Source organism: Solanum stenotomum, chromosome 11 (genome assembly GCF_019186545.1).
Source record: "Solanum stenotomum isolate F172 chromosome 11, ASM1918654v1, whole genome shotgun sequence".
Classification (NCBI taxonomy): Eukaryota; Viridiplantae; Streptophyta; class Magnoliopsida; order Solanales; family Solanaceae; genus Solanum; species Solanum stenotomum.
Genome location: NC_064292.1, coordinates 8111627 through 8125871, shown reverse-complemented (window position 1 = coordinate 8125871; position 14245 = coordinate 8111627). Strand labels below are relative to the sequence as shown.

The 14245-nt window shown below is 35.7% G+C and overlaps 1 pseudogene across 1 annotated transcript; it reads right to left on the bottom strand.

Annotated features, from left to right (window-relative positions):
* Positions 1-681: 681 nt before the first annotated feature.
* Positions 682-11591, bottom strand: LOC125845234 (xanthine dehydrogenase 1-like; annotated as a pseudogene). The gene is made up of 13 exons (XR_007444246.1): positions 11367-11591; positions 10430-10538; positions 8648-10156; positions 7798-8040; positions 7353-7667; positions 6041-6280; positions 5202-5486; positions 4849-5070; positions 4415-4576; positions 3788-3922; positions 2028-2264; positions 1314-1487; positions 682-1085 (listed from the first exon to the last, which is right to left on the bottom strand). The product of XR_007444246.1 is annotated as a xanthine dehydrogenase 1-like (transcript).
* Between the last annotated feature and the right edge of the window lie 2654 nt (positions 11592-14245).

The window sequence follows — 14245 nt, the reverse complement described above, 5'->3', positions numbered from 1 at the left end:
GATTCTGCTGAAAATTGTGTAAAGGTAAAATTTTGAATTAATGAAATCAATATTTGATTTTGTGATGTATATTTACGATAACGAAATTACTTAACATAGCCCGTTTCCAATTACAATAAAGGAATTACTCAATCTAGCAATTGAAATTACTTAAGAACATGTACCAATGATATCATCTCTATAATATATTAGGTGAGATATATTTAATTACATGTTCTTACCTCATTTAAAAAAAATCCGCATGTTCCTAGTAAAACATTACTATTTTTTTATCTTAATAATAAACACGATATCCATGCATTTTTACTGCAAAAACAACTCATTCTATAGTAATTCATATCCATTTTGCATATTATTCTTTCATGATTATTATTTAATGCATACTATATTATACAAGTTGATATATACGTTGCGACGCGTGTTTTTCCAACTCAACATTATCAAATGTCACATAAGTTCGGTCAATGGTCAGAGAGATTTAAAATATTGTGTTCTAATGAGTTTAGGGATTTAGTTGACAAATTGATAAGTATGAAGGTCCAACAACTTACAAACGGAGCCAAGTACAGGGCTCTCCCAGGTCATTTTGCATATATAAAAACACACTACCCAAGATAATGATAATTAACTCTTCGAAATTAAGTTTTTCACGTAAAAGTTTTTGAAATGTACAACATTTTTGTAGGGTCATTTTCTTCCATTCATATATTATAAGTGCTCGAAACAATAACGAAGCATCTTTATTACACGTTATTATGAAGTGTTGCATAATGTCACGGGAAAATGTAAAGAAGACATCATATGAAGCTCTAAGAACTTCACTTATTCAGTACAGTACAACCATCAAACACTTAGTTTTGGGCGAAAATCAGAATCCACAACTAGTCTTGTAAATTCATTGGTGCAAGCCATTCGAATACGCTCTGGAGTGGCTGGATTATCAAGAGGGAACCAGTTGTTGTAACCAGCTTCCATCCTTGCAGATTTTATGGCATTCTTGATGGCGAAAAAGACAGATGATGCAAGAAGAAGGGTGGTTCCCCTACTGCTTTAGAAAAATGGATAGCCTTGGCGTTTGGGGCATTCTGTTGGCAAATGTCAAGCAGATTGTTAATGGCGAAGTCAAGATATGGTGTGCAGATGCATATGGACTTCCAAATAGAAATAGGAATTATATTATTGATAAGCCGAAAAATTATTCAAGAATAAAGGAACAACAATATAGTAGTTCAAGTACAATTGTACTAGGATTATAAGCAGTTAAAGAAATGGTGCATAGCAGCTCATTGATTGGAGATAGCAGTGAAACTTACTTTCAAAAGAGAGACATTAAATTTGGAAGGCACATCATTCAAAGTTGGAATCTTGTAACTTCCAGGTCCAGATGTGAATAAGTATCCAGGTGAAATCCACTTGTGTGCTTTATCGCCCCATTTCAGCTCTTCTAATGCAAACCATCCCAGACCCTGTAGAAAACCTCCTTCTACCTGCATCAAGTGTATAAGGAGTATGCACGAATGTTAGCAAAACTCTATTTCAGATTGAAAGATGCAAAGATCCTGTGAGATAGTGGTTCTAGTTCTATCTAAATATAGACAAAACTGCAAGTCCGCAAAAGAGGGAGGTAATGGCGTTCTACAAAATGTATCCAAGTCATCTTTGTAGATATCAGTACATTAGGAGAAAAGAAGAATAAAATGCAGATCTGATAATCCCTGTCAAGCTCAGTACAAACAAATGGAGACCTTCTCTAATTCCAGGAAAGGTAGGTAGGCATTAGAAATCGGATCTCTGTTCTTTTTTCTTGTTTACCATTCAAAATGAAGATTGCTCATACATTACCTACACGTTGATAGATCTGGAAAAAGCCACAACTTGCAGCTTCAATCATCAATCACTTCAGCATTTACTAATCGATAGTATACTTTTAATTTCATATAGTTAAATTATTTCATCAAGCAGACCAGTTAAACAAATGACAAAAATCAAAATGTATACATAAACTGTACAGAGAGAAGAACAATGACCTGTCCAACATCAATCGCTGGATTGAGGGAGAACCCAACATCTACGAGAAGATCTGCTCGCCTAGTATGGAAATCGCCTGTCAATGTGTCGATTTCAACTTCGGAAAATGAAGCACCACTGGTGTAGTCCCTAAATACATTGCCTTTTCCAGATTTCCAATCAAAGCCAATATCAGGTGTAACGAAGAACCCATGAGCAGAAAGGTCTATCCTTTCCATGTAGCACGCACTGACAGGCTGATAGTTAATCAAAGACAAGACATGTGGTTAGTGGTCAATGTTCCTTTTTTATCATCATGATTCATGACAGAGCTGTAGAAGAAGGCAGTGCAAATTTCAGAGTCAACTTTTGAGGTAAAAACACAATTTAAGTCAGATAAATAAAGAATTATGTTCTGATGATGAAGGATTGATATAAAAAATATGCATAATAATCCATCGGGGCTTGGTAATAGTATCAGTGAAATTACACAAGAACATGGCATATAAAGAAATTTTACTATTTGCGCCAGAAGCTTTATTGGAAAATGAAATATACCAGAAAATCCTTATGCTCCATTACCAAAAATCTTTCATGGTATAGAATTGTGAATTCCTAGTTTGTCCTCTTTTTCAAGAAATTTCAATTTGAGTTCCTGATAGAGAAATGAATTTTTGTACTTCTTTTTCTGGACTACTTTGGACTGTTCATCCTTAAGCTGAGGGTCTATCAGATTTCGGACTCTCTACCTCAAGGTAGTACACTCTACCCCTCCCCAGACCCCACTATGGGACTACACTGGGTATGTTGTTGTAGTATAGAGCAATGGATTTTGGGCCTAACTCAACCCCAAAAATTAGCTCATGAGATGAGGATTGTCCAAGACCATACAAAGAAACCAATTTTTCCTCATCCCACCAAAGTGGAACTCAACAGTTCCCAAGAAAATAATGGGATATACTCTATCTTTTTAATTCTTTACTGCCTACTAAACTAAAACTGTAAGCAACTAAACAACAAGACTGCTGGCATTACTAAAGCTAATTAAATTGCTCGCGCTCCAGATGTCTAGCCCTGGGCATGCGGAGGTGTGAAGAGTCCCATATCGATAATGGGAAGGGAATTTAGACTCTTGCATGGTCTTGGGCAATCCTCAACTCTTGAGATAAGCTGGGCCCAAGGTCCATTTATTTAACAGTTGGCAAAGGCACATCTTAACCTTTTTGAGTTTTTGCAAGTCAGAAGGGGGACGTCACATCTTTGCATCCACTGCTTAAGAAGTGTTACGCTGTGAACTGCCGATAAGGAGGTTACTGTATCTGTGTCAAGAAACCAGGAGGAGACATTGTAGGGTAGGGACAATTAAATAATTTGAAGGTGGAAGGAAGGTGTGTTAGGGCATATGCATATATCGCTCTCTATCTGAAAGATGATGTCAGAGTACGTCTTAAACATAGGAAGATCATGCAAAATGGAGAAAAAGAAGACTAGGAAACAGAAACTAAACAGACAATATAATAAGATTGATCACAAGCCACAACTGATTTGACAACAGCCTCCATGTTTTCTCTTTAATTTAATATTATTTATTGTACCTATTAGCCCATTAAATTAAAGAGATTTGCAAGAAATTCATAATTATAATTTCCTCTCATCCTTGTCCAAGAATAAGTCATCAACATATTTTCAATGACAGACAGAGAAATAAACCGGAATAGAAATGAAATAACATAAACTCAAAATTGAAAAGATCATTTAAAATCCAGGACAAAAGGAGAACCTCTGCAAAAGAGCTGAAGTTATTCTTGGATGCAATAGGTTCCATCCGTGCTTTTAGTTGCTCACATGCATCCAGTACTGCAGCTCCATACAGGTCAGAACTTACAGAAGCAGCTGTTGCCGAGGCATTTGGAACCTGGATTGGCGAAAAAGCCGATGAGACAAGCAATAATTTTCATAAAGTGAATAACAAAAATGGCATGCATGATGCAACACAAGGATTTTGAATAAAATTTGATGTGCTATGAAGAATTTCTCGCCCCTCTCCCTATCCAAGGAACAAAGCATCTTTGATCCAAGGAAGATCAATTTTACCTTCTCTGAAGATAGTTATTATATATATACTTTAAAATTTTCAGGTTGCCAGTAAAGGCAGTGGCAAAGCTCAATATCTACAGAAACTGAATAAAATTTAGAATATGTTCAAGTTCTTAATATCGGTTATTCAACTTCTTGTTTAGTTCATTATCTCTCATCGCCATCTAGCACATTCCTAGCTCTTTCTCTCATCACAGCATAATTTTAGAATCAAAATAAGTGTTAAGTCATATGATTCCCAGTTTCTTCACCAATAGAAAATTAGAAGTTTCAAACAATGATATACTGTTATTTGTCTCACACCCAATACCTTGTCAGTACTTGTCTCTGAAATGAACACTGCATTTAGAGGGATATTAAAGGAAGATGCAGCAATCTGGGCAAGCTTTGTATGCAAACCTTGGCCCATCTCCACACCCCCATGAGTGACTAACACAGTTCCATCTGTGTAAACTTGAACAAGAGCACCTGCCTGTAGTGAATCAGTCAGTGAATAACCAACATAAATCTTTGGGATTATACTTTATCATAAAATAAATATGTGTAACACTCAGCATCGAACAAAGTATTGTTTACGAAGAACCAGAGGCAATAGCTTGGGTTGGTCAGCAAACCTTTGCTAAAAGCAGTGTCCAGATAAAACAAAGGCAATATAAGTGGCAATATAATTGATATCCTCATTTACACAAAGGAACAGGGACCTATGTGGGAACTCTAGGTTGTACAGCAAAGACACCAACTTACCTGGTTAACAAACTTCGTTGTGAAAGATATCCCAAGGTTGGTTGGCACCATGGCAATACCTTGCTTTTTCCATCGATTATGTCGATTGAAATTTTCAACTTCTTTTTGAGCATTAATGAAGTCACAAGAAGATTTCACTTCATTCCAGACTCTCCCCAAGGTGCAGTCTTCAACTTTCTGACCATAATATAAGATTGATCCTTTACTGACAAAATTCATTTCCTGGTGAAAAAGAGAAACAATTTATATATATGACCTGTGAGACTAAAGAAAGCAAGGGACAATGAAGCAGCTGACATGCATCTCATAGGAAGAAAGACTAGTTAGAAAATCATCAGAAGCACAAGGCATACCCTTATTTCTTCAGGGATTTTGTTAACTTCCATGCCAATCCTCTCTATCCAATTCTCAACCATTAGCATAACCTGTGGGGCCCCGAATCCTCTAAAAGCTGTATTACTAGGAAGATTAGTGAAGCAGACATTTCCATAAACCCTCATATTTGGTATGTCATACGCATTGTTCCCTTGGAGCATAGCACCTTCAAGTACATTAAGTGATAGATCTAGAGAATTTCCACCATTATTGTAGATACTAAGATCAAAGGCAAGCACCTTCCCCTCATTTGTAAAACCAACCTAAAAATAAGAAAAGAGTAGTCAAATTATTCATCCAATCCAAAAAAAAATGCTACTTCCTCCGTTTCATTTTATGTGAACTAGTTTGACTGTGCACGGAGTTTAAGAAAGACAAACTTTTGAAACTAGTGGACTGAAACACGCCATGACATATGCATGGCTATAAAATCATGTCATTGAGGGTAAAATGAGAAGTTTAAAGTTAAATTATTTCCAAAAAATGCCTAAAGAACTCTCATCTGTTTATGCTGCTCAACAGTTCAATGTCTTTCGGTAAATTGGAAGGAATACATATTCGTCCATCACAACATATATGACACACTTACCATTTTGACACATCCCAAAAGATTTGACACACTCAAATAACAAAAAATTGTTCACCAGATACTAGTACACAAATTCAAATTTAAACTACAATATCATGTATTTCCCAGAAACTCTTGAGAATAAATACCGCAGAAGTGAATGAGTTAAACAAGCTTTCCCATGCCATACACATGTCGCATTGAATAGGTCTAGCTGTGTATAACATGATCACAAACTCATCTACTTACCTTGTACTTTCCGAAAAAGCTATGCCGCTGCGCAGTTATCTTCATGTCTATATCCCTATCCAGAATGAGTTTCACTGGACGATCCAACAGGTATGATGGAACAGCAACTGCAGCAGCAAGGAAAGCAGATCTGCTCTCCTTGCCTCCAAATCCACCACCTATCCTTTTAGTCTTGCAAACCACTTTTGACATCGGAAGACCAAGAACGTGAGAAACATACTCCTGGTGCTTCTGAGGAGCCTGCAAAATAGACAATGATTCTGTCACCAATTTTTCAGCAGAGATATTAAATTACAGGGATGTAGCATTTTAAGATGGTTTCAACCTAATTCATATGTCGAACCAAACCAGGCTTACAACATAATAATGATCTGTAGAATTCTAAACAAACTTAAGGAACTAACTAAGATTGAAGTCAAAGAGCACACTCATGATTATTTCTAATCTGACAATGCCAAACTTAGATAATTTTAATCTATCACACATATATATCATGCGAGTGTGAGAAGCAAAATTATGCAGAGCAAAATGATGAACTTTAGCAGGGAGCTATGCTATTTATAGTTAAAGATAGGTTTTGCATGATTTTTTACTTTGCGTAAAAAAGTAAAGAGTAGCAGTACATAATAAGCATTTTAATTTGCATATCATGGTAAAATGTGTGCCATTTGGGCCTTTCAAGAATACAAAAATATGCAGTGTATATTCTTGTGTTTTCTAACATACATTAACATCTAGTGCTCTTTGGAAATAAGAGCAATTTATTAACTGAAATTGACTTCCATGACAGGATTGAAGCTTTATGGAGAAGAAATGGCTGTTGAAAGTTTAGATACTGGAAAAGTATATTTTATTCATAGTGTTTCTACAGTATTTATAAGAGAACAAGTAAAGACCAAATAAACTAATCAATTCCTAATTCTTAGGAAATCCTTGAATCAAGGGATTTCCTCTAAATTATTTTCCTAGAATAATATATTCTAATCCCATATTCACAGGAGCAGATTCTAATCAAATCTGCCAGCTTTATTTGTGGAGCAGATTATAATCAAATCTGCCAGCTCAATGGTGGAGCAGATTATGACTAAATCTGCCTACTCATTCAACAGTTGTCAATTCAATGGCCGATGGATGGCAATTACACTTATTACCACCTTTTTAAAGGGATTATTAAAAACTACATGTAACCAAGCAAACAACAGATGTTATGGGGAAAAAGATAAACGAAGAACCCAACACCACAATTGATGTCCTATAAACCAAAATATACTTGACAAACCATGAGAAAATAACTAGATTTCTGTTGAAGTACCTGGGTAGATGAGAGCATGTGCACCTCATTCCCACTATCCACTGTCCATATTAAAGTGCCCTGAGGCTCCAAATAAAAATGTTCCTGACCAGCTACCCTAACTTCTTCTTCTATAATATGGTCACATTGACCTGATTGAAAACACTGTTCAACATCACCCATATTCAGATGCCTTTCCGCATTAGGATGATAACTGTTAGCCTGTATTGCATCCTCTATTGATAAAACTGCAGGTAGCTCTTCATACTCAACTTGAACTTTTCTAGCAGCAAGTTTTGCATTTTCATGTGTGTCAGCTACAACAACTCCGATAACCTACAAAATAATAGTATTCACCCAGAAAATAATAGGCCCAAGGTCCATTTCTTTAACATGAATATTAATCTATATTAGGGTATAGATATATTTAATCATGGAAACAACATCTCAAAGCATGGTGTCATACCTGACCCACACAAGTGACAAACTCTGTGGCAAAAACTTCTTCATCAGCAACAATTGCTCCAATTTTGTTGTTACTAGGTACGTCTTTAGCCAAAAATATTCCAGCAAATCCAGGAGAGGACTTGGCACCCGAATCGTCTATTGAAAGTATATGAGCATGAGGTTTTTCGCTTAATACCAAAGAAGCATGCAAAAAATTGGGTGGCATTGGCCCATCATCAAGATATTCTGCTTCTCCAGATACCTGAAAATGGTCACGTTTTCCAGCAAAATATTAAGTGGTGATTTCGGAAAAGCATAGCAGATGAAGGACAACTATTTTATCAGAATGCCAATTCCAGAATAGACAAACAATTTCAAAGTTCGTACACTATAGACATCACGATTATAGTAAAAGTTTCCTTCCCAGAAGAAAGAGTTATACCTAAGCAAAGTTAGAAGCAACAAACAGACCCAAAGTTGTTGGTAATTATTAATAAAGTAATACAAAAATCCATTTACTTAATGGATCCACGAATATTAAAGTGCACCAATGGTGTTTATCGATAGAAATATGCTCCTACACAAGCCAGAAAACAAATAAAATGGGAAAAAGCTAAAACGTGAAACCACTACCCCAAACACAATTTTTGAAAGCTAAATGTCTTAGTAGGCATTTTGCCATAGATTCCAAATATTTTTCATTTTTTTGGAATTTATGGAGTTGGCGTTGGAGTTGTGTTTGATTATACTTTTTGTAAAGAATAGTTAGTCTAATGTTCATGCTAAATGTACTTAAATTCAACTTCAATAGTGAAAAGTGAGTTAAAAATAGGTTATAAGTTCTTTTATCAAGTTATGAACATTGTTACCTGAAGCCTTGATGAAAGATGAGCCTCAGGGGAACCCACAGAATTACCCTGCTTCTTAATCTCAAAATCCTGAACTGAACCAACGTATGGTCGAAGAGGTGAATCTACAGCTGAAATATGTAAAGCTGGAACTTTCTCAATAAATGATGGTTGTCCATCCATTTGATGACAAACCCACAAGAAAAATTTGAAGAAGAAACTAAACGTTAATGATTTTCGGAATTCAACCATCCCACCCGGTGCATCTTCCTTCAGCACAATTTCCTCCCCTAACATTTTCAAAGCACCATGCAACAGCTCCTTGTTCCAATTTTTCCCGACTAAAAAATGACTAGTTTTTGATGCAGCAAATGAAAATGGAGCGACCCCACCATACACAATCAAAGCATCTGAAACTACCCATTTCCGGTGCTTCTCTTCAAGGCAGACACGCATCCCAGCATTCACGATGGCAAAATCATCATCTCTTCTATGAGATTGCTTAAATTCTTTCACAAATTCAAATTGCCTGTTCCAAGGCAATGATACTGACAGTAAAATTTCACTACTTCTGAGATCCACTTTAGAATCGCCCTTGAAGAAATTTTTAGCCAAACATGTTCTGACATTTCCTTCGCAGTCCATTATACAAAACTTTGCTCCTGCTGCTATCCAAAGAGGGTTCAAATCCGATATTGGGCTTGCAGTGCAGATGTTCCCGCCAACCGATGCAACGTTCCGTATTTGTATTCCACCAAACCACTTTATCCGGTCAATGAGAGCTCGACATGATGATGTTTCATACTCAGGACGCTTGTCTCTTACCTTCTTTAATACATGCACGAGCCGTGACAATTTCACTGCAGCACCTATTTCTAAGCTGCAATCCTCAACTCTTATATGGTTAAGTTCAGGAACATGTGCAACAGATATTAATACAGGACAGTGAATTCTTTTAAGCCTGACTTCAATTCCCACCTCTGTATTTCCAACAACTAACTTGGCATCTGGAAATCTTGCTTTTAGATCCAACACATGTTGAAGTTTTAAAGGCCTGTGCCACTTTAGTCCATTTGATCCACTCAAACTTAAATAAGTCAATTTCCTTAATAAAAGTTCAGGAGGGAAAATAAGTTCTTTGCTGGTGTATGTGGTTCCATCAGTCTCATTGTGAAATGGCTTCCAGCCACAGCAATTGCTTAATTTTTTCTCGATGCTTTCTACTTCACTACTTCCAGCCTGCGGCCCACATGAACAAGGCTTACCCGTTGAAGGACAGATAAACTCACCAGTGCTAATGCCTTGTAAAGATATTTTGGTGTACAACACATTGTTAGTTTTTGCGAATACTCAAAATGCATCAATAATCGGCCTATAACCAGTACATCGACATAAATTTCCTGCAAGGTTTTCTTCAATTTGCTCTTCTGTAGGCGGTTCTTTAGATGATCGTAGCAATGCATACATGGACATCAAGAAACCAGGAGTACAGAATCCACATTGTGAGCGATGCAAGCGAGCCAATGATTCCTTTAGATGTAGTGGACATAGCAGGAGAGTCAGAAGAAAGTTGCATAAGGAAATATTTCCATCGAGTTAGATTTCTCACATGGTCACTCAAGTAATAGTTGAAAGTCACTTTCTTTGTTGAAAAACTGTAATCAAGAAGAAAAGTGATTTTCTGAGATAATAACAACTATTAGTTGAGTGACCATATGAGAAATGAACCCTATTTCCATCAATAAATTATGTAGAAAAACCATGTGAAGAAAACCAGGGGACATATGAAACCAACTATGTTACCTGAATTGGATGCAATCCAGCTTTGTTGCTCCCGATTCCCTCCACTGTGATGACATGCATCCCTTCCACAGAATATAGAGGAGCCAAGCATGCATTTATTGCATGGTGCCTATAGAGAAATTATGACATGAGAAACCAAATATGATTTATGTAAAATTTAGTGTTGGTCATATACTAACTCAATTGAAGAGATGTACCCCAGGCCAATCAAATTAGACTTCATGTTTACCAAATTATTGTCAATATTAGTATTACATTATGCTTTTTATCTCTTCACTATCCATGTTCTCCGTTAGTTTCTCTAACTAAGTCTAACTACATTTGCGGCAGACTCATATTCCACGTCCTAAGAGAACTTTTTGCAAAGTAAGAAAAGGTATTAAAATTAGCACCCAAGGATGTAGCCTAGTGGTCAATAAAGTGGGTTAAAAACCATGAGATCTAAAGTTTGAAATCCCAATGTTGACAAAAAAAAAAGCTAGATGATTTCTTCTCATCTATTCAAGTCTTGGTAGACAAAGTTACCCGATACCTGTGTTGGTGGAAGATAGCGGGTACCCCGTGAAATTAGTTGATGCACACGTAAGCCATGACACCAAGGATATACGAAAATGGTATCAAAGTCCAATGTACTAACAATATTACAACAACCTCGTGTTCCTGGATACAAGAATGAAGACATCTTGCACATAATTTGTCATTTCAAGTTTTGGTAGTAGGTCTCTTTTTATTGGTGATGAGTGTTTTCTTAAGGGAAGGGGGTTTATATACCAGCCAAAACCTTACATAGTATTAATGAGAAACAAGAAAGTGTATTCATTTTTCAAGAAAGCAGTTGCAGAAATCATTGCTACCCATTTAGTCATGCATACACCCAATCCCAAGCACAAAAGGGACAACACAGACTTATAAGAGACATAGATAGAAAGAGACTCACACGCATTTCTTTGAATTCTGATCATAATAAGAAACCATGACAGTGCATGCCCCACAGCCACCTTGACCACAGCCTAGCTTGGTACCTGTCAGGCCTATCTCTGTACGGCCAAAGAAAGAGCAACTTCAGAGAAACCACCAGAATGGAACAGAGAGAGATCATAGAAATCCAGATCAATTATCTGAACAGAAATAGAAACTACAAATTCCTGAAGAGTTGGGCAGAAAATATAGGCTAAGAGGTGTAGTGAGTTCCGACGACAAGGAAAAAACATATCCATTCAAAATTATGGATCCAACAACTCGAAAATGGACACACAGTGTATAAGTGGGGGTTGTTTAGCTTACTATTACTAAAGGGAAATACAAAAACATAGCTAAACCAGCAAGCCACAAATACTAGAGAACATGGAGATAGAATTAAATAGATACTATTTGATTCTAATAGATAGAAAAGTGGGAAAAGGAAGAAAATGGTTATTCAAATTTTGAAATATATGTATTAAACGATAAAGAAGGTCATAAAATTAGAGCAGAAGCAATTTATGAAGTCAAAAGTAAAACTACAGAAAATTTAATTAATTACACATGCACTGAGATGAATGCGTCAATTTTTATGAAATTATAAAGAGAGTGAGAGAGATGAGAGAAGAATAAAGACCGAACATTTGAACAAGAGAGGACACTGCAACAAAGAAATGAGCATCAAAAGAAATTATAAACACTAGAACGATGAAGATTTACTAAAGCCGCATTTACATATCCCATATCATTGATATCTATAGATGCATGTAATGGGACATTCAACTATGCTCAAATCAAGAAGCTACAAGGACTTCTTTGTTAGAAAGTGGTTTGGACATTTAAACACAGGTCAGATAATATTTGTACACTATGGATCTGAACTATAACCTCATGCTTTTCTGTAAAGATGAAGATTTACTTAAGCCGCATCTACATATCAGATATCATGTTTTTATTTCCTTTATTTTTTTAAACCGAGAACTCCCCGAGGGTCTGCAGCACACAACTCGAAACTCAAAATAGGCCTGCCACTTAACTTCTTTTTTCCTTTATATTCCATAGCTATGCTGCGCGAGTGGAACTTTGCACCCCTAACCATGCATAATTTAAGAGCCAACCGCAGAAAGCTAGATTACAAAAGCTGCATTACAGTGATGCAGAGGATTGCAGTTCCAAAACGAATTCTCTCCAAAGCCTGAAAATATACTATATGAAATTATGAATAGTTGCAGATTAAAGATAGCTGAATCCTTTAAGGAGTTATATTTACACTTTAACACAAATCTCCCAAATGAACATGTTCATTAGAGTCAAACAAATACAGGAACTCATAGCTACCCACTTGAACTTGACATAAGCCAGGTAAATCCTTTGACAAAAAAAATTATACTACTCCTTAAAAAGATTGTTTACTTCTTTATATTTTGAATACGGTAGTAAAAATTCTGGCTGCGCTGCTACTCAGCTCCACAAAAGTTGAATGCCTGAATAGTAGCATAATGTATTGTATTTATGAATTGCTCACCTAAGATCTTCCAATTTATTGATTGATTAAATGGTATAAGAAAAGGGCGTCATCTTGTTTGGGATCTGTTACAAAAGAGGTCATTCTGTGTCACCGCAACCATAGGAGGAGGCGGAGTAACTTTTCCGGCCGAACCAGCTTTCTCCGGCGCGCCACCCGTACAGTTCGAGTGTCCATCTCGAGCCGGCGCGTGTTCCAACTGAATCATTTGGGCCTTCATTCCCGGTGTGTGTTCGTCATTCCGGCGCATATTTTATTTTATTTTTATTTATTTGTAAATGAGCGTATAACTTTTTATTTTTAACTTTCAGGTGATAAATTATTTATATTAAAAAAAAATAGTCTGTACTTTTTAATCATATATCATATGCATAAAGAAAAACTTTAGGTCCGCCTACGTTGCGCTGCCATCACAAACCAGAATTCCCTTTTAATTTATTTATTTTCAAAATTAGCCTTCATCTTTCATGAAAAGTTGCGACTTGAATGAAGAGTTGTGACTTGAATGAAGAGTTGTGATTTTTATGAAAAGTCGGGACTTTTATGAAAAATTGTGACTTTAATGAAGAGTTACGACTTTTATGAAAAGTTGTGACTTTTATGAAAGGTTGTGACCTTTCCGAAGGGTTGCAACTTTTTTAAATAGTTGTAACTTTTCCGATAAGGCACAATAAACATTTGTTCACACTATCATTTGTTGTCTATAAATAGAGGGATTTCTTCTCATTTTAAAACAACGAAAATTCTGAACCTCTTCTTCTTCTTCTTCTTCTTCTTCACAATTAAATATTTGTGTACTTTGATCATGTTGAGTGACTCACTGACGACATTACTTATGTTATAGATCATGATATGTATTTTTACAGTCATTAATTTATGCTTATGTTATTAAGGATAATGATAAATGATACTAAGATGTAATAATTTTCATTTTCCTTTACATTATATTAATGTTTGTTACTACGTAATCTTGTATGTAAGATAATATAGTGTTTTAGTTTTAATGACCGATATGTTTTAAGTATTATTTTATAAATTCCGTGAAATTAAATTCTCGCGCGAAGTGTGGGTAATTTTACTAGTTGTTATATAAATTAAAATCAATCAAATAAATTTAAAATAATTATATTTTTAAAATTGTTGTACAAAATTAAAATAAAAACAAATAAATTAAAACAAAAAAGTACTAATATATATATATATATATATATATATATATATATATATATATTACACAACTTAGACACGTAGAAAATACGTAAGCAATGACGAATCAAGAGAAAAGACAAAGGAAGATAGGTAAGCCATGACGTAATAAATTAAACCACTAG